Source organism: Podarcis tiliguerta, assembly GCF_965153285.1.
Source record: "Podarcis tiliguerta genome assembly, chromosome: 11".
NCBI lineage: Eukaryota > Metazoa > Chordata > Lepidosauria > Squamata > Lacertidae > Podarcis > Podarcis tiliguerta.
The window spans coordinates 697,711-716,249 of record NC_139544.1 but is presented as its reverse complement, the minus strand read 5'-3'; the positions used below and the strand labels follow the sequence as shown (position 1 = coordinate 716,249).

General features: G+C 45.9%; 1 protein-coding gene across 4 annotated transcripts in view; it reads right to left on the bottom strand.

Annotated features, from left to right (window-relative positions):
- The window catches only part of TJP2 (tight junction protein 2), an 89,402-nt gene extending 72,149 nt beyond the window's left edge, over positions 1-17,253 (bottom strand). Inside the window, exon 1 of one of the 4 annotated variants that reach the window (XM_083403345.1) lies at positions 16,649-17,253. The gene's annotated coding sequence lies outside the window, so the exon portion shown is untranslated. The remainder of the gene's footprint in view (positions 1-16,648) is intronic. The other 3 variants (XM_083403342.1, XM_083403346.1, XM_083403351.1) reach the window with 3 other exon arrangements.
- Between the last annotated feature and the right edge of the window lie 1,286 nt (positions 17,254-18,539).

The window sequence follows — 18,539 nt, the reverse complement described above, 5'->3', positions numbered from 1 at the left end:
AACAGGCATTATGCCTCTAACGGCACCTCGGATGTAGTCAGAAGAGTGACTATTACTTTGCTCTGCCACAAACTCTGGCATGGAAAACAGGTTCCAGAAATGAGCTTCATTTCAGAACCAGCTCTGCCACTCCGCCTGGCACATTCTGGGGCCTTGGCAGGCACTCTCTTCAGGGACAGAGTCACCTCTCCTTCGTGCAAGTAGGTCACATCTCGCACGGCAACTCCAAACCCACTAACCTATTCCCCTCAATCACCTAGTCCCCAAGTCCAGCAGGTGCTGCCCCCAGACAGATGTCATTTCATTCCAATCCATAATTAATTCCAAGGCGATGGAGCTTTGTTTTCATGGCCCATCCTGGCACACAACGCCATTCCAAGGACCATTCACCTCCAGGTGCACTCACTCACGACAGCGAGCTGAAAGACAGGCTGACGCACACGGACCCTTCCTTGCCACACCCTCCATCCAAGCACCTTGCTAACAATAAACCTTCCACCTTTATTCCTAGGGGAAACCCTGAGTAATCAGACATTTCTAAAATGGTTGTTCAACTCTCCCTTCTGCTTCAGAAGATTGCCAGAAATTAAAAGACAATGAAATTAGAGGGGAAACCTTTCAATGTTCTTTTATCTATTTACTTTTCTAGAAATGATTTCTCTTTAACACCAGCCATGCTGTGAAGCAATCTCCCAAAGGGAACCAAGTTCTATCCATAATGAATTCTAACTAGTTAATATAAATTCTAATTTTCTTATTCTTCGCATGCTTTATTCTGAAATGAGAATTAACAGAGTTTCTGTACATGTAAACATGCCCATCAGAAATTCAACAGGCACCAATTTTCCATCACTACATTTTCCATCACTACATCTCAGCATGGGGGAAGCTGCACCTGTTGAATTTCTGACTATATAATTTGCTATTGAGCTGTTAAGACACAGAGATAGTAGCAGGAAAGAGGGTAGAAAGTGGAACATCACTGGAAAGCCAGAAAGAGAAAACAGAGAAACATGCAAGCCCAGTTCTCCCACTTTCTGCACCTTGAATTCATCTGTAATCGCTATGTGCACACTCTTGAAACAGGCTGCGGAAGAGAAACTGCAAAAACTTGTTTTAGATGAAGCGAGATCAGAAACCAAACCTAGGTTCTACATGCTCAGAATTGCACAAGACAAATATTATTTAAACTAATTTTGCCTTCTGTAGCAGCAAGACCAAGTTTGTGTTTTTTACAGTGGTTTTCAACCAGTGTGCCGTGGCACCCTGGGGTGCCTTGAATGGTGGTCAGGGGTGCTGTGGGCAACCCTGGCCTCTGTCCCTCTTTCCTTCCCTCTGTCCTCTGATGCCCTCCCACGTCTCTGTCTCCCAGAGGATTGCACAGCTGTTTGTTGCACCATCCCTGGCTACAAGCTTCCCAGACCATCGGTAGGCAAACTAAGGTCTGACCCAATCGCCTTCTAAATCCAGCCCACGGATGGGCTAGGAATCAGCGTGTTTTTACATGAGTAGAATGTGCGCTTTTATTTAAAATGCATCTCTGGGTTATTTGTGGGGCATAGGAATTTGTTCATTTTTTTCCTTCAAAATATAGTCCGGCCCCCAGACCTTAGTTTGCTGACCTTAGTTCACTGTCTGAGGGACAGTGGACCGGCCCCCTGCTGAAAAAGTTTGTTGACCCCTGCCCCAGACGAATGGTGCCTCTGGGGCTGTCCGGGGGTGCTTCCTAGGCCCCCGGGGGGGCAGTGTGCGGAGGCACCTCTCTTTGGGGCGGGGGGGGGGTAGCTCAGAGACCAGGGGCGGCAGCTGTGGCTGCCTAGAGGACTCTCAAAGGAGAGCAGGCTCCACAAGGGAGGGTGTTCAAAAAGGGGTGAGAGGCTGGCCACTCTGCAGGCAAGGGGTGACCTAACTGGGCTCCTGAGCCCCCCCCCCAGGGGTGCCGAAGAAAGAATGCAGTTGGTCAAGGGAGCTGTGGATCCAAAAAGGTTGAAAACCTCTGCCCTAAGCAAAGACATTCCATTTCAATGATGGGCAGGCTTCAACTAGGACACAACTGTGTATCAATGGTGTACCAGGGATGTCCAACCAGTAGACCGTGATCCACCAGTAGATCCCCGGCTGAGCCTGGTAGATCACAGGATCCTTATCATGTACAAAATGTTATTGGAGGGGGGAAGCTTAACAACCCCCCAAAAGCTCAACAACTCTTGGCAATCCACCCACGCCATGCACACTCCTCCTCCCTCCAATGACAGTGAATAGATCACTGCCAGTATTTTTATACTGGGAGTAGATCACAGTCCCTTGGGAATTGGACATGCCTTGTTTTCAAAGCAGCTGTGACTATTATCAAAGACAATGTTAATGCAAACGTTTACTTAAATTAAACAGACAGTTACAGCATACAGTAATGCTATCTATATGTGCCTACTCAGAAGTGAGTCCCATTCAGTATAATGGGGCTTAGATCAAGGTAAGTGGGTTTAGGATTGCATTTGCAACCCAACACTCTGTCCACTGCAGCACACTGACTCTCTTGCTCCCTGTAAAAATGCTATTGATATTAAAACACAAAAACAGTGCAATTAACAGCAACAGGTTGGCAGTGTAGTGTAGTGGTTAGAGTGTCGGACTAGAACCTGGGAGGCCAGGGTTAAAACCCTCACTTAGCCATGAAGAACATCAGCTGACCCTGGGCCGGTCACTGCCTCTCAGCCTAACCTACCTCACAGGGTTGTTAGGGGGATTAAATAAGAAATGGGGAAATAATGCACACCACCTTGAATTCCTTGGAGAAAAAAAGGTGGGATGGAAATGAAATAAACAAATAAAGTAAAAAAGTAATAAACAGATAAAAGACTACTCAGAAGTAAGACAAATTAGCTCCTCAAGCTTCTACATACCGTATTTTTCGCCCTATAGGACGCACTTTTCCCCCTCCAAAAATGAAGGGGAAATCTGGGTGTGTCCTATGGGGCGAATGCAGGCTTCGCGGACCTCTCCGCAAACAGCAGGAGCGCTCCCGCTGCTGGCGGAGAGGTGCCTGCATGCCGAAGCCTGCGCGCGCTGAGCTCAGCGCGCCCAGGCTTCGCGGACCTCTCCGCTAGCAGCGGGAACGCTCCCGCTGCTGGCGGAGAGGTGCCTGCATGCCGAAGCCTGCGCGCGCTGAGCTCAGCGCGCCCAGGCTTCGCGGACCTCTCCGCTAGCAGCGGGAACGCTCCCGCTGCTGGCGGAGATGTGCCTGCATGCCGAAGCCTGCGCGCGCTGAGCTCAGCGCGCCCAGGCTTCGCGGACCTCTCCGCTAGCAGCGGGAACGCTCCCGCTGCTGGCGGAGACGTGCCTGCATGCCGAAGCCTGCGCGCGCTGAGCTCAGCGCGCCCAGGCTTCGCGGACCTCTCCGCTAGCAGCGGGAACGCTCCCGCTGCTGGCGGAGAGGTGCCTGCATGCCGAAGCCTGCGCGCGCTGAGCTCAGCGCGCCCAGGCTTCGCGGACCTCTCCGCTAGCAGCGGGAACGCTCCCGCTGCTGGCGGAGAGGTGCCTGCATGCGGAAGCCTGCGCGCGCTGAGCTCAGCGCGCCCAGGCTTCGCGGACCTCTCCGCTAGCAGCGGGAACGCTCCCGCTGCTGGCGGAGACGTGCCTGCATGCCGAAGCCTGCGCGCGCTGAGCTCAGCGCGCCCAGGCTTCGCGGACCTCTCCGCTAGCAGCGGGAGCCAGCACTGGGCTCCCACGGCTTGCAGAGAGCTGCCTGTTTGGGGGCTGGGGTCGGGGGAAGCTCGGGCTTCCCCAACCCCGCGCCTGGGGGGGAAATAATTTTTTTCCTTTATTTCCCCCCCAAAAAACTAGGTGCGCCTTATGGGACGGTGCGTCCTATAGGGCGAAAAATACGGTAACTAGCAAAACCAGAATAAAAATGACTGAAGTCTGCAAAATAATATTTATTTATTTATTTATTTTTGCTTGGACTGCTTGAGCACAGAATTTTACTTTCAATTTAGCATGGAATACACTCCTCCCTTAATGAAATGGCTACATGCAGTGCAGCAATTTGGCTGTTGCTCATGCTACTAGTTCTCAGCATGTTATTTCAGGGCTCTTAGGAAACAAGATTACTGTACAGTATCTGCAAATAACCTCATACAATGAATCGTGTCCTGAAGAAGGGGGGGATGTGTCTCAGAAACACAGTAGTTTCTGTGTAGTTATCATTCACATTTCACAAAAGATGGAAGGATTGCTACCATTCTTTACACCAATGACGTTTCTCAGATGGCATGTTTACATTTTGGGTGTGTGGCTAAAAAAACAGTATCATGGGTGGAGACTCTTCCTCTTACACAGCCCACAGTTAGGCAACACTTAGCTGAACAGAGTCTAGAAGGCATTTCAATATAGGAATTAAAGCAAGCAGCTGTTAAACTGGAAACTAATGTTTAATTTTTTAAAAAATCAACACTACTCTGGAAAATAACGTAGTTCCTAAAATATCAGGAGAAAGTACGATTATAAAGGGAGAGCTAAAACCTGGCTCATCTATTTGTGGACGAATCAAACATCAAATTCAATGTAGTGCACATTGCAGAACTAGTGTGATGGGCCCTGTGGACTCACTAGGATTTGTTTTCCACAGACTCTCTTATACATGCTACCATCACAGCAACAGCCAGGCTGCAAGTTAAGCCATAGTGCGTCTTGAGCTGCAGCTGAACAAGGCAACATTTCCTAGTTATGTATTTCAGCTGAAAGAGTCTTTACAGTAAACCTGCAGCTGAAATCTAAGCCATAAAATAGGACCAGATTGCAACACTACTATAGCCTGGGAGGTGGTTTTGGTTTGGTTTGGAATTTCAGTTGAAGAGTACTGAACACATTAGACACTTAACAATAATGGTGATCAGAATCCAGATTGACATGCAGAATGTTCCATATACACATAGGGGCTTTTCAACCTCCCATTCTGGAGGAAGCCCCTTGCAACAAGTTCCTCCAAAATTGAGGTCCTTCTGAAGCAGCCTTCCCTGAGGCATGAGACGCTACTACCTGCAAGAACAAAAATCAGCTATGCTCATACACACATGCACATGCCTGCATTGCACAGAGGCGTGGGCATCTTTACAATCCAGCATAACACATGTTGCTTGCATGTCAGTTGTGCTCCTTGTTTTGCAGCAAAACTTAATTTCTTCTCCAGATTCATCAGCGCCATGAAGGTAAATATGCATGCTGAAGTGGCACATATGCTGGATTTGGCTATAATAGAAAGGCTTCCTAAGTGACAAAACATATTCTCAGGTGCTCTCTAGAGAAAACACTAAAGAGCAACATTTCTTGAAAATGAAAGCTAAGTAAATTCGCCATTTGGCTACTCATATTGTCAGGCAGCTATGCTGAAAGAAGAATTTTTCCAAAGCCTTCTAGGGACATGATCAATATTCTTTCTGGTAGCCAGTTGACACGGGTGCACTACCAGCTCATCACCAGTGCAGGACTCCTAAACTGACAAAGGCAAAAACCTATGAAGTGTACCTTTGTGTATATGTCCTTTTGAAATGCCTGAAAGCAGAGATTAGGAAAAAGTGGGATCCTGTTTTATGTGTTGTATGATCCAACCCAGCCCTGCACATATGGATGTGTTTTATGTGCTGGTTATTAATCACAACAATAAAGACTAAATATCTAGAATCTGTTGTTTGTGCTGTGAAGGGAAAATGAACTGAAAATCTTTTTTGAAGCTTGCCTGACATCAAGGAACTCGCCAGAACTCAGTTCCAGAACATCTCAGGCGGGTTGCCATTCTAAGAGAATGAAGAAGGTGTTCATGGTGAGTTCTGGCACCTCTTTTTTTTTTTTTTTTAAAGGATAGCATTGCTGGGGTCCCTGAACTAGCAGCAAGGGAGAAAAAAACCCTATGCAATAAAATTAATTGTATGCAAAAATTTGTGTGTATGTGTCTGTCTGAATTTTTCTGGGGAGGGGGTCCATAGCTTTCAACAGATTCTCAAAGAGTTCTATGACCCCTAAAAGGTTAATAATCACTGCCTTGCATTATCCCATTCAGTAAAAGGCTTTTTGGAAAAGGGAGGTGGAAAAAGGAATGCTAAGAATCTTGACTTTCTATTACTCAACAGCACAAAAATCTGTTAGGTTTCCAATACAATGTTAAGAAGTGTATTTTTGAAAATGAGTAGTGGGAAATGTGCTCAGGGAATATCCATTATGTTCCTACTTGATGTGCTATTGCTCTAAGTCTGCATTGTCTTATCTACTAAGTTCTTGTCTCAAAAATTTAGACAGCAGCTTAAAATGCCATTCCTGACAACGCTTTCAATTTATCGCAGCAACCCCTATGTTAGCCAAGGGCATCGTGTACATGCCCCTCAGACAACTACTTCAGCTTCTGCAACTTCCTAAATTAATCATTCTCCCATTTGCAGCTTTCTTGCACACAGCTAGAGAGTAAATATTTGCTTTTTACTGTTACTCATTTTCCCAATAAGCAACTTACCCTGGATGCTGCCAAAGGTTTGCATGTCGGACCACAGGGAGCAGTTCTCTCTTGTTAAGGGGAGTGATCCCAACTGCAGCTTCAAGAATGGTTATGTATTTCTTATACTTCATCCTGCCTCCTTCAATGCACCACCAAATGAAGTGACAACCTGTGTTCGGCTACAGCCTTTAAAAGCATCTTGCCCCAGCGATCTGACTGAACTATATCCCTGTTTTTCAAAATGGATTTCACACGCTGCAAGCCAGAGTTATAAAAATAACTTTTGGTAAAAGTGTCTTTAAAAATCAAGAAAAGAATTCCTGACAGATTCTCCTGAAACGTCATCGTTACATAATTCCAGCGATATTTGAATAAAGCACTAATGAAAATGAATCAAGAGACAATCATGGTTCTAAGCCTAGCCTGATAATGTACACTCTCCAATTTACTAATCCTCAGCTAAATCTCCAAGGCTTATAATCTTCCAAGTACTAATGGAGTAGCAGGTGACTTGTCTCTCAAATCAAGTGAAAGGCTGCTGAAGATCGGCTTGCTAAACTTTATGTTGCCTTCAGTATTCCCAAATAAAAAACATCCTATGTCCCCAATTTCTATGATCCAAAACGACAGCATGTTAAGGACCTAGTTGTAATTGACAGGGTGGGGAAGGAAGTGGTACGTGGGACTCACATTTATTAAAGCAAAATACACAGATTTAGGAGGTAATGAAAAATTGCATTCCTTTCTACTGCATCTTATAAATGGAGAAGACTGTACAGAGGGTTGTCTCCAGTTAGGAAATGCTGGAAAAAACAATGGGTAACCTCCTCATCTCCACTTTCAGGACAGTGTGTCACAGACAACAAACACAGACAGAGGCAGGCTACTAGAATGTTCTGTGGGCTAACCACATGGGGATTTTATTTGCTGCAGGGCTGATTACAGTGGTACCTCGGGTTACATAAGCTTCGGGTTACATACGCTTCAGGTTACAGACTCCACTAAACCAGAAATATTACCTCAGGTTAAGAACTTTGCTTCAGGATGAGAACAGAAATCGTGTGTCGGCAGCAGGAGGCCCCATTAGCTAAAGTGGTGCTTCAGGTTAAGAACAGTTTCAGGTTAAGAACAAACCTCTGGAACGAATTAAATACTTAACCCGAGGTACTGTATTAAAAAATTCCTTCCAGTAGCACCTTAGAGACCAACTAAGTTTGTTACTAGTATGAGCTTTTGTGTGCATGCACACTTCTTCAGATACACTGAAACAGAAGTCACCAGACCCTTATATACACTGAGAGGGTGGGGAGAGGTATTAGTCAGAAGGGTGGTGATTGGCTGGTAGGTGTGGTAAACCTGTTGACAACTGTTAATGACTGCAATTGGTCTTACAGGAAAAAGCAAGGGGTGAGATGGCTAAAAATAGCTTTATCATGTATAAAGAGATAAGAATCCAATGTCTCTATTCAGACCAGGTCTCTCCATGGTTTTAAGTTTGGTAATAAGTTGCAATTCAGCAACTTCTCTTTCCAGTCTATTTCTGAAATTCTTTTGTAATAAGTCAGATACTTTGAGATCTTGTATAGAATGTCCTGGGAGATTGAAGTGTTCTCCTACTGGTTGCTCTGTCTTGTGATTCCTGATGTCAGATTTATGTCCATTTATCCTTGGGCGTAGGGTTTGGCCTGTTTGTCCAATATAGAGAGCTGAAGGGCACCGTTGGCATTTGATGGCATACACAATGTTAGAAGATGAGCAGTTAAATAGGCCTGAGATGGTATGTTGGATGTTGTTGGGTCCAGTAATGGTGTTGTCCTGGTGTATGTGGCAGCAAAGTTGGCAACTGGGTTTATTGCAGGCTCTGGTCCATGTTAAGTCTGGTTGTTGTATTTTTGTGGGTGAGTTGTTTAAGATTGGGTGGCTGTCTGTAGGCAATGAAAGGTCTTCCTCCCAGAGCTTGAGAAAGAGAACTGTCATTGTCTAGGAGAGGTTGTAGATCTCTTATGATGCGTTGTACTGTTTAAACTTGGGAGCTGTGATTACTAGTGGTGTTCTGTTATTTTCTTTTTTGGGTCTGTTTTTCAGCAAGTTCAGCCAATAACCCGTTCCCACCACCCTTCTGATTAATACCCCTCCCCACCCTCTTACTGTATATAAGGGTCTGGTGACTTCTGTTTCAGTGTATCTGAAGAAGTTTGCATGCAGACGAAAGCTCAAACCAATAACTTAGTTGGTCTATAAGGTGCTACTGGAAGGAATTTTTTTATTTTGTTTTGACTACAGCAGACCAACACGGCTACCTATCTGTAACCGGGTTGATTATAGTTTAGTTTCAAAGTCTCAAACAGCACTATCAGCAACCGAAGAGAATACGGCCACTATGCTCCTCTTGTGGTCTTGCTGCTATGCTGCTATGATCTTAGCCATGGTTTGGCTTGTCATGCACACTGTGGTCATTGTTTGTCCCCTCCAGACAAATCATGAGCTGTAAATCAAGAACATATCTTGATGACAGCTTACGGCTTGTCCAGAGCAATACAAACCATAAGCACAGGTCCAGGTGACAAATTAAGCCAAACCATGACTTAGCTCACAGTTGTACAGCAAGACTTGAGCCACTGCCTCCACCCTGGGAGTCTGCATGGTGCACACAAGCATTTGCACTAAACCATGGTTTGGCTTAGCACTATGCAGAAACAAGCTCACTCTCTAGAATTATTTCCCATCAACAGAATAGTTTAATCCTACCTTCTCCCCACCCAATGTTAGGCTGGTACAGAGACGGCTTCTCTGCACCAGCCTCTACTGCCAGAAAGCAGCATTGCTGGTGGTGCCACAGAAAACTACCACCGGAGGATGTCAGAGGAAAGCCCTGCAAAGGATATGGCAGTAACTTTAGATCCACTGGATCCAAGAACCTGTGGATCTCACAAGTCCAGGGCCCTCCAGGCTGACATAGAAAGAAACTAGAAAGAGCAAGAATACTTATCGCACAGTATTGGAAGACGCAAGAACTACCCACGCTGGAAGAATGGCAGATGAAGGTTATTGACTATATGGAACTAGCAGAAATGACTGGCAGAATCAGAGACCAGGGAGAAGAGACAGTGAAGGAAGACTGGAGGAAGTTTAAAGACTATTTACAGAAGTATCATAAGATAATGAATGTTTGAGGACATCAGACTGAATTTAAATGAATATTAGCATAAAAATTTAATGATTAAGAAAGACTAATGTTTTAAGACATATGGAAATGTAATTATGTTAAGATATTAAGATTAAGTTGAACCGAAGATATGTCAGAGGGAAAGAATTTACTGTCAGAATATAAGATCTAGAATACAGAGTGGGAAGGTCTGGGGAAGTCGCAGACCCAGGTTAATGTTAAATAATGCAAAGACACAATGATTGTTTTTTAATTCTTTCTTTTATTTTATTTTTTTTCTTCATGTACACTGTATTTTATATTGTTTGTATGTGTTGTTTCTATTTTCTATTTGTTTGTTTGTATTGTCTCTTTATTGATTGTTAAAATAAAAATTATTATATATATATATATAAAAAAAGAAACTAGAAAGAATCCTTCCCCACCTTCTGACCAGGCCAGCAGGAGCCAGCAGGGCTTGGGAGGCAGCAGTGGCCCAGTCCCTCCTTAGCACAGTCATGGCGCTTTGAGGCCAAATAAAAGGAATGAAGTCAGAGGGCAGAAGGAGAACAGAGACATTGAAGTTAGAAAGGTTCAGGATGAAGCTCAAACATGAATGTTTGTTTTGGTGCTCCCTCTCCTCTTCGGCTCCTCATTAGTCTCTCTTAGTCTCTCCTAATCACCATGATTGGCTTAGGATGCCAGGTAATCACCTAGCCTTTGCTTCCAGTACCAAGAGACAAAGAAAAAGGCCCTGTGCACCACCAGCCATTGTGTACTGGCACTTGCAAGTGTGTTGTTGTAAAAAATGACCAACACTGCTCAGACAAAGCAAATTGTGAAGGTTCTCAGGTTCAGGGCAAAGCCACTGAAACACAGTAAAGTCACATGGCCATGCTAGATATTTATCAGCATGATTTAATTAGGGCATAACTAATGTGTGCAGACATGTCGAGTGGGAAGAACAGCTTTGAAAGTGCAGGCCAAATACACAAACACAACTTTTAAGTACCTATGCAAAATATTGCAAGAAATTCCGGGGGGGGGGGGGGGGGTTACCAAAAAATGTAGTAAAGATACTTTTGCACAATTGGAGTCTCCTTCCTTACTGACAGGACTAGAAGCAATGAAAAGTGATTTCACTTGTTCTTACAAAATAAATAAAATGTAAAGGAACTCGGGGTGGCCTATGTGGTTCTTTCCTCTTCTGTTTTAGCCTCAGAACAAGCCTGTGAGGCATGTTGGGCTTGGGAGTGCATGACTGGCTGCGCCTAAAATCACTCTGTGAGCTTCATAGCCAAGCTGAGATTTGAACCAGATCTCCTCGCTCCAAGTCTGAAGCTCTAACACAGAGATGGGCAACCCTCAATCTTTTTTGTTAGGGGTTCAGTCTCTCCCCCCCCCCCGTTCAGGCCGGGCATGGAGCATTGTGCATGGGGCACCAGGGCGCCTGTTTTTCCTAAGATGGCACCTCTGCCAGGCACTAACCAGACTCAGACCTGCTTAGCTTCAACCAGGTGGCTGCATCCCTTGCCCTCAGACCATGTCCTGAGACTTCATGATCCCGGCTTGTTCAGATGAACCATTGTTCACATTAACCACAATTCAGACATAATGGCTCATTTCCAACTATCGTTCCAGGCTTTCGAAAGTGGAGAAGATCTTAGCTTGTTTCAAGCCCAAGTTCCCTGTTTTGTACAATCATGGAAACTGAGGTTCAACTGAGGTAATTAACAAACCAGGAAAACATGTGGAACTCTGTGTTTATGGGATGGATTCTTTTTGAGAAGTATTGCCTTGTCATTTTCACTTGGTTTAAGTGAACTAGATTCTCCCATGTTCTCACTACATTTCTGCTTGTTTTTCCCTTCTAAAACGTTCTGATCTGTCATATGGCATCATTTTAGATGAATTACTAATACAGAACTAAGATATATGAACATTAACAGGAAAAAACAAGAAGTGAAAACAAAGGAGAAGCCAGTTCAAAGTGTTTGGTCCATTTGGCAAACTTCACAGGAAGCAAGCACAGAAAGAAAATACTCTGTTGCACTGTTACCTCTAGTAGTGTTTGAGAAATCGCTTTAAACTAGCACATTAATGACAACAAATGTTTATGCTGAGATGAAAGTCTCAGTGCCTGAAGAGAAATCAGTGAACAGTCTTTCACAAAAATCTAAGCCAAGTGCTGAGTAGATGATGTCTGGAAGACAGAGAATTTCAGGGTTGAAGGAAATCAGAAGACAAGAGAAAAGGGTAACAGAATAACAATAAACTGGAAACGGGCAGAGGGGTGTGTGTGATTTTTTTTCAGGGGGGAGGAGACAAGCGGGAAAGGAGAATGGGAGAAGAAATCACAGGAGATGGGCAAAATACTTTGAGAGGCATGTGGGGGTGGGAAGGGGAAAATATACAACAAAAGCATTCTCCACTTGGTGAGCATCTGGATCAGCCAATTCTGCCTAAAATGGAAAGGCTGGCTCCCAATACCTCCAGAATCAATGTCTGTACTAGCATGAAGATTACATATCAGTAGAAAATGAAATCAGTAATTCCCAAGGGCTTATGCACCTCCACCTGCCTCCATTTTATGGCTTCCGCTTCCCCTGCACCACCATTTTGTGATGGCCTCTATAATTTTCAGCCATCTCATGTGCGTTCTGGGGTAGAAAGTCTTAGAACATCTGCTTTACCATTTTCTTGTAGGGAAAGTATGGCAACCTCTAGATCATTTTGGTTGTCCATATCTATACTTTTCCTAGTTCACAAGGTCCTATTTGAGATGGGGGAACTAGAATTCCAACATATTCCAAATGTAATTGCACCACAGATGAAGTGCTGAATCATACTGGAGACAAATCATGTGAAACGCTCTATTCTGTACAGTGAACTCTGTACCGTACTCCCTTTGTGTTATATGGGGCTTTGTTGTTGTTTAGTCTTTTAGTCGTGTCCGACTCTTCGTGACCTCATGGACCAGAGCACGCCAGGCACTCCTGTCTTCCACTGCCTCCCACAGTTTGGTCAAACTCATGCTGGTAGCTTCGAGAACACTGTCCACCATCTCGTCCTCTGTCGTCCCCTTCTCCTTGTGCCCTCCATCTTTCCCAACATCAGGTTTTTTTTCCAGAGAGTCTTCTCTTCTCATGAGGTGGCCAAAGTATTGGAGCCTCAGCTTCACGATCTGTCCTTCCAGTGAGCACTCAGGGCTGATTTCCTTCAGAATGGATAGGTTTGATCTTCTTGCAGTCTATGGGACTCCCAAGAGTCTCCTCCAGCACCATAATTCAAAAGCATCAATTCTTCGGCAATCAGGCTTCTTTAGGATCCCGGTCTCACTTCCATTCATCACTACTGAGAAAACCATAGCTTTAACTATACTGACCTTTGTTGGCAAGGTGATGTCTCTGCTTTTTAAGATGGTGTCTAGGTTTGTCATTGCTTTCCTCCCAAGAAGCAGGCGTCTCTTAGTTTCGTGGCTGCTGTCACCATCTGCAGTGATCATGGAGCCCAAGAAAGTAAAATCTCTCACTGCCTCCATTTCCTCCCCTTCTATTTGCCAGGAGGTGATGGGACCAGTGGCCATGATCTTTGGGTTTTTTATGTTGAGCTTCAGACCATATTTTGCACTCTCCTCTTTCACCCTCATTGAAAGGTTCTTTGATTCCCCCTCACTTTCTGCCATCAAGGTTGTGTCATCTGCATATCTGAGTTTGTTGATATTTCTTCCAGCAATCTTAATTCCGGTTTGGGATTTATCCAGTCCAGCCTTTCGCATGATGAATCCTGCATATAAGTTAAATAAGCAGGGAGACAATATACAGCCTTGTCGCATTCCTTTCCCAGGTATGGAGCTTACTCCCAGGTAATTTGGATTTTTGCCATTCTGGAAACAAATTAAGTCATTTTTGAGTTCTATCCAAATGCTTGTATTAAAATTCCAATAGCAAATCCAAGATTTAAAGTCCTTTAAAAAGAATTATTATGGAAGTACTACAAGATGAGACTTCAAATCACAATGATTAAAAGTTTTAAAAAAAACACATAGTAGAAAATTATGTTAGCTGAACAAAACAAAAACCAAAAAACCAAAGTGAGAGAGCTATCTTGTACATGGTAAAATATGTAATCATTCCATTTTATGAAGTACTTAACAGCTGACTTGGCAGCACTGAGTTTTTGACTCCCTCCATCCAACCCCAAATTAAAGTTGAGAAAAAATAAAACTTTTCCAGACTCCTCTATCAGGATTCCTTTGCGCCATTTACTTATTCAGGCTACCATTAAAAAGCTCAAAGTTCAACAAAGTGCTCTGGGGATTAAATGCAAAGGCCGCATTCAATTATCCATAAGCAAGATAGAAATGTCAGACCCAGGACATTTGCACTGCCTGGTCTAATATTGAAGTTTCCTGTCAGAACAAAATTAAAGATCTTGGCAGGTAAGGAAAAAAGAAAAAGAAAAAAGGCCTTGCACATTGGCGTGTCTATTGTTTCTGAGTTTCTGCTGTGGCACCATCATTAATAAATAAGGCAGGAACCAACCCTGCACTATTTCCCCAGTGTTTAAAAAACTAGACAGACCTGTTAGGAAGAACTTAAGATTTCATTCTAATACAGACAGGAATTTCTGGGTTTTTAATGATCTGTTGCATGGTTAATCGTCTCTCCCCTAATCACTGAAAAAGACACATGTACAGCCTCCTCAAAGTATTCTGCTAGCAGAAACTCTGCTGACCACAAGCAGTTTTTATGGGGGGATCATATGGAACTACGCGTTGTTGACAAGGCAGTTGCCTAACTAGCAAGGGTACCTTGAGCCCTCGCTCAGGACGCAGCCCAGATGGAACCCAGAAAGCAATCATCTGGGTGCTCAAGTGGGCATCTCCCAAGGGCACAGACCCTCCTAGTTGCCATCCATCCTCTAAGGTGGACTAGCAATATTTTAGAAGCTGGAGAACACAAACTGAATAACACATGACTATACTTGGTCGGGGGGGGGAGCGCTGCCCTGAGGCCCAAATGCAGTTCTCCGAACCTCTGTCTCTCTGCACTCAGAGGGACTTTCCCCAGGCCACTTCTGCTGCCTCGCCAATCCACTCCGTGGCCCTACTCCAGACCCCTTCCAAGTGTTTCTCCGCCTTCCACTGCCCTGGCTGGAGAAAGTCCTTGCATCCTGATAATGCCTCCTGCTTGCCTGGATGAGGACAGGTGTACTACTCTGCTCCCAGAAAGTTGCCCAGACCCTCAGACTGAAAAAAGTTCCTCATCCCTGGCCTAGTGAGTTCAGGGCTTTGCAACAATCTGAGAGAGATTGCTCAGAGCTACAGAACAGCTTCAGGCCCGAACAGGACGTGACACTGACTGGACATGCATGAATGCACGCCTTTTAGAGTTGTTGTTCTTCTTGCTGCTGCTAAAAGCGGTTGAAAGGAGGGATCTATTCGGGATCTGCCCTTATGCCATGTCCCCAATCTAAACCGCCTCCCTTTATTTGCCTGTGTGTTTGCTCTGGGTGGTGCTGGGCTGTGGAGAGGAAATGCACCGAGGAACCAGCGTTGGGGGAAAGAGTTGCATCCCCCCCCCCCGGCCATGCTGCAGCAATAAGTCTCACCAGACACATACGCTCCCACAGCTGCTTTTAGCAAAATATAAAGGAAAGAAAGAAAGAAGACACACATTCACACAATTGTGTTCTCAGTTGTTCCGGACGAATGGACCTGAGCTAATGGGTACGAATTATAAGGTGTTTTGACTGAATAACTACACCTGACGTTGACAGACTGTCTTTGGCTGGAATTGCCCAAGTGGATTTCAGGCAACAGATAGAAGCTGGACCAGACCACCTTTGAGGTCTCTTCTAACATAATGTCTGCCCTGCACCTGCAAGAAATCAGTTCTGCAGAGTGCAATGCTAATATTAATGCAGGCTCCTTCAGTGTTGGTGACTGCTGAACACTTTGTTTAAGGCAAGCCCACACAGACATATAATTTTATTATGTAATTTGTTTTAAAACTGCTGATGTTATTTATATGTTGATGAATGTTATGTCAACATCTTTTCAATGTTTGATTTTTTCAGTACAGTATCTTTTTAAAAAGCTTTCTCATGTTGTACATTACTTAGAGCTCTTTGTTCACTAAGTGTATATAGAGTCTGTTAAATAAAAAATAAATAAAATAAACCAGCATGACACAGGATGTATATAACAGAGCACACCACCTTGGAATCCCCCCTCCTCCATTGTAATTGGGCTCCAAAGAAGCCTTCTACCAAAGACAAATGTGGTGCGGATGAAGGAGGACTCCCTTGCTCCCCGCCCTGAACTTCCCTGCTCAAAATGGCTTGAAAAAATATCCTCTTGACTCCAACAGAAACATGTTTCAGCCCCAAACAAACTGCAGTTTCGTAAAATTAATCAATGATATCTGAAAATAGGAGAAGCGCATCACCTGAAAAACCGAAGGTCTTTCAAGAAGTAATAAGCGTCTAAGTTGCAAAAGAAAACAATGTGAATGTACAGTATCAGCTTTCCATTCGAATACCTGCAAACCCCTTGGAAGCGCCCCGCCCCGCCCGGGAAACCTGCGGCGCCAAGTGGTCGGCCTGGGCCAAGAGGGATTTGGCCCGGGAAGTCCTGGGCCTCCAGCCCGAAGACCCCCGCAGGAGAGGGAGGGGAAGAGGAGCGGGCGCCCCCTGCTGCCGGCAAGCCGCCGCCAGCCAGGAAACCGGACGAACCGGCTCGAGTCCCGCATTCCGGAGGGAAAGGGGACGGGAAGGCGCAGAGGGGCGCAAAGGGCACCCTCTGGGTTCCCGCGCAGCCCCTCCAAGGGAGCCCCGTTTGAAGTTCGGGGCCAGGGGTTGCGCCACGACGTTGTCCGCGCAGGCAAATGTCCCGGTGGGAAGCAGCTCCCTTTCGGCTGCGCCCCGCTGCCTCTCCCGCCCCCGTCCAGGAGCGGCGGGGGGCCGAGCGCAGCCCGGGAAGCGGCGGCGCCGAAAGAGCGCCAGCCCCGACGTACCTGGAGCAGCGACGCCGAGACCCTCGCCCCCGCCCGGATCCGGACTCGGCCAGGCGCGCCCTTCGCTCTCCTCCTCGCGGCGCCGACTATTTCCTGTTCCGAGGGGGCGGGCGGGCGGGCAGGTGAGCGCCGCGAGGAGAGCCGCGCCCCGCCTCAGAAAACGCGGCCGTGGGGCCGGGCCGGGAGACGGGGCGTGCCGCCGCCGGCGGGCTGGGACTTCAGCGGGGAGACTTGGAAGCTGGGAGCGTCGAGTTCGACGGCCCCCTAGGCTCCCCTCGCCCACCCCCGGCCCCGCGTGGGCTCGAGCCCGGACTCCGCGGGCGGCGCCGTCGCGCCCCGACCCGCCCCTCGGAGGAGCGAACGTCCTCCCCGCGTGGAAACGGACCCTCGGCTCGAAGGGGCCCCGCGCTTCTGGGCGCTGAGCCTGGGAAACGGGGCTGGAGTTTCTGCGACTCTGCCTGGACCTCCGAGGAAGCGGAATGGAGGAAGACTCGGGACAGATGAAGAAAAGACTGCTTCATGCGGCGCAGTTGAACCGCGGAACTCCCTCCCACGAGAGACAGTCCCATCCTCTTTAAAAGCCAACGTGGATTGGATCGATTCACGGAGGACCAGACCAAGTGATTCGTAGTCGGCTTCCCAATTCCAGTTTCCACGGCTGGCTCCTGCGAGAACAGGGGGCTGGCCTGATCCGACAGCGCTATTCCGGTGTTCTTGCATAATTCATGGTCTCTGCTTCTGGAAGTGGCTAGCTCACTCTGTATATAGCCGTTCCACGCAGTGGGAATCGAAGCGAACACAAAACTACACCCTGTGAAGGGAACCTAGATGGCAGTGCTTTTTTTTTCTTAAAAAGGGGTACTCTTATTTTCCTACTCAAATTGAAATACTGCCCCTCAATGAGGGCAAACTTAGATTCACAAAACATTTAGGGGTATGCGTACCCCTGTGCCCCCCCCCGAAAAAAAGCACTGCTAGGTGGAATCCCCACACATAAAAATCATTTTGAAAATGCTTTTAAAATACATTGAATTTTCCATAAGGCTCACCATCGTCATCTAGTGTCACATTGCATATCACACTTAAAACACAAAACGATTTATTTGGAGCTGTATAGCTGAGCTGCTAAACAAGATCAATGGGGCAGAATAAATTTGGAACATAATGTGTCATTATGTGTAATTATTTATTCAAGGCATGGAGGCCTCCAAAGAGTCTGAGTCAAGAAACTATATAGGAGCCCTAAGGCACAGCTGAAGGGGGGGGGAGGAGTTTCCCCACACACTGATCATAAACTAACTCCCTACGCACAATCCCTGTCCTCCATTTTCCCAGAGTACGGATCTCACCCAGAGTGTGTGTGTACCTTTGGGCTCTTGAATACTATCCTGATATTTCTTCTTGATGTTCATTCCAAATGCCTGAATAACATTGTGCTACCGAGGTGGCACTGACTGCCACAGACCTTTTTCTGTAACATTGGCCAAAAGTTTAATGTTTCTGCCTTACAATTTTTTTCTCTTCCTCTCCCTGGCTCAGCAAGAGCGTAATTTCCTTGAGAGACCTCCTCTTATTGTGTTTGCTCAAGGTTTGGCACAATAACCTCTACTGAGGTTACCTATTAAGGGGAAAAGAGAGGACCCAAATAATTACCGCCCAGTCAGTCTGACATCAATACCAGGGAAGATTCTGGAGCAGATCATTAAGCAAACAGCCTGTGAGCACCTAGAAAGGAATGCTGTGATCACCAATAGTCAGCATGGATTTCTGAAAAATAAGTCATGTCAGACTAACCTGATCTCGTTTTTTGACAGAATTACAAGCCTGGTATATGAAGGGAACGCAGTGGATGTAGCCTACCTCGATTTCAGCAAGGCATTTGACAAGGTGC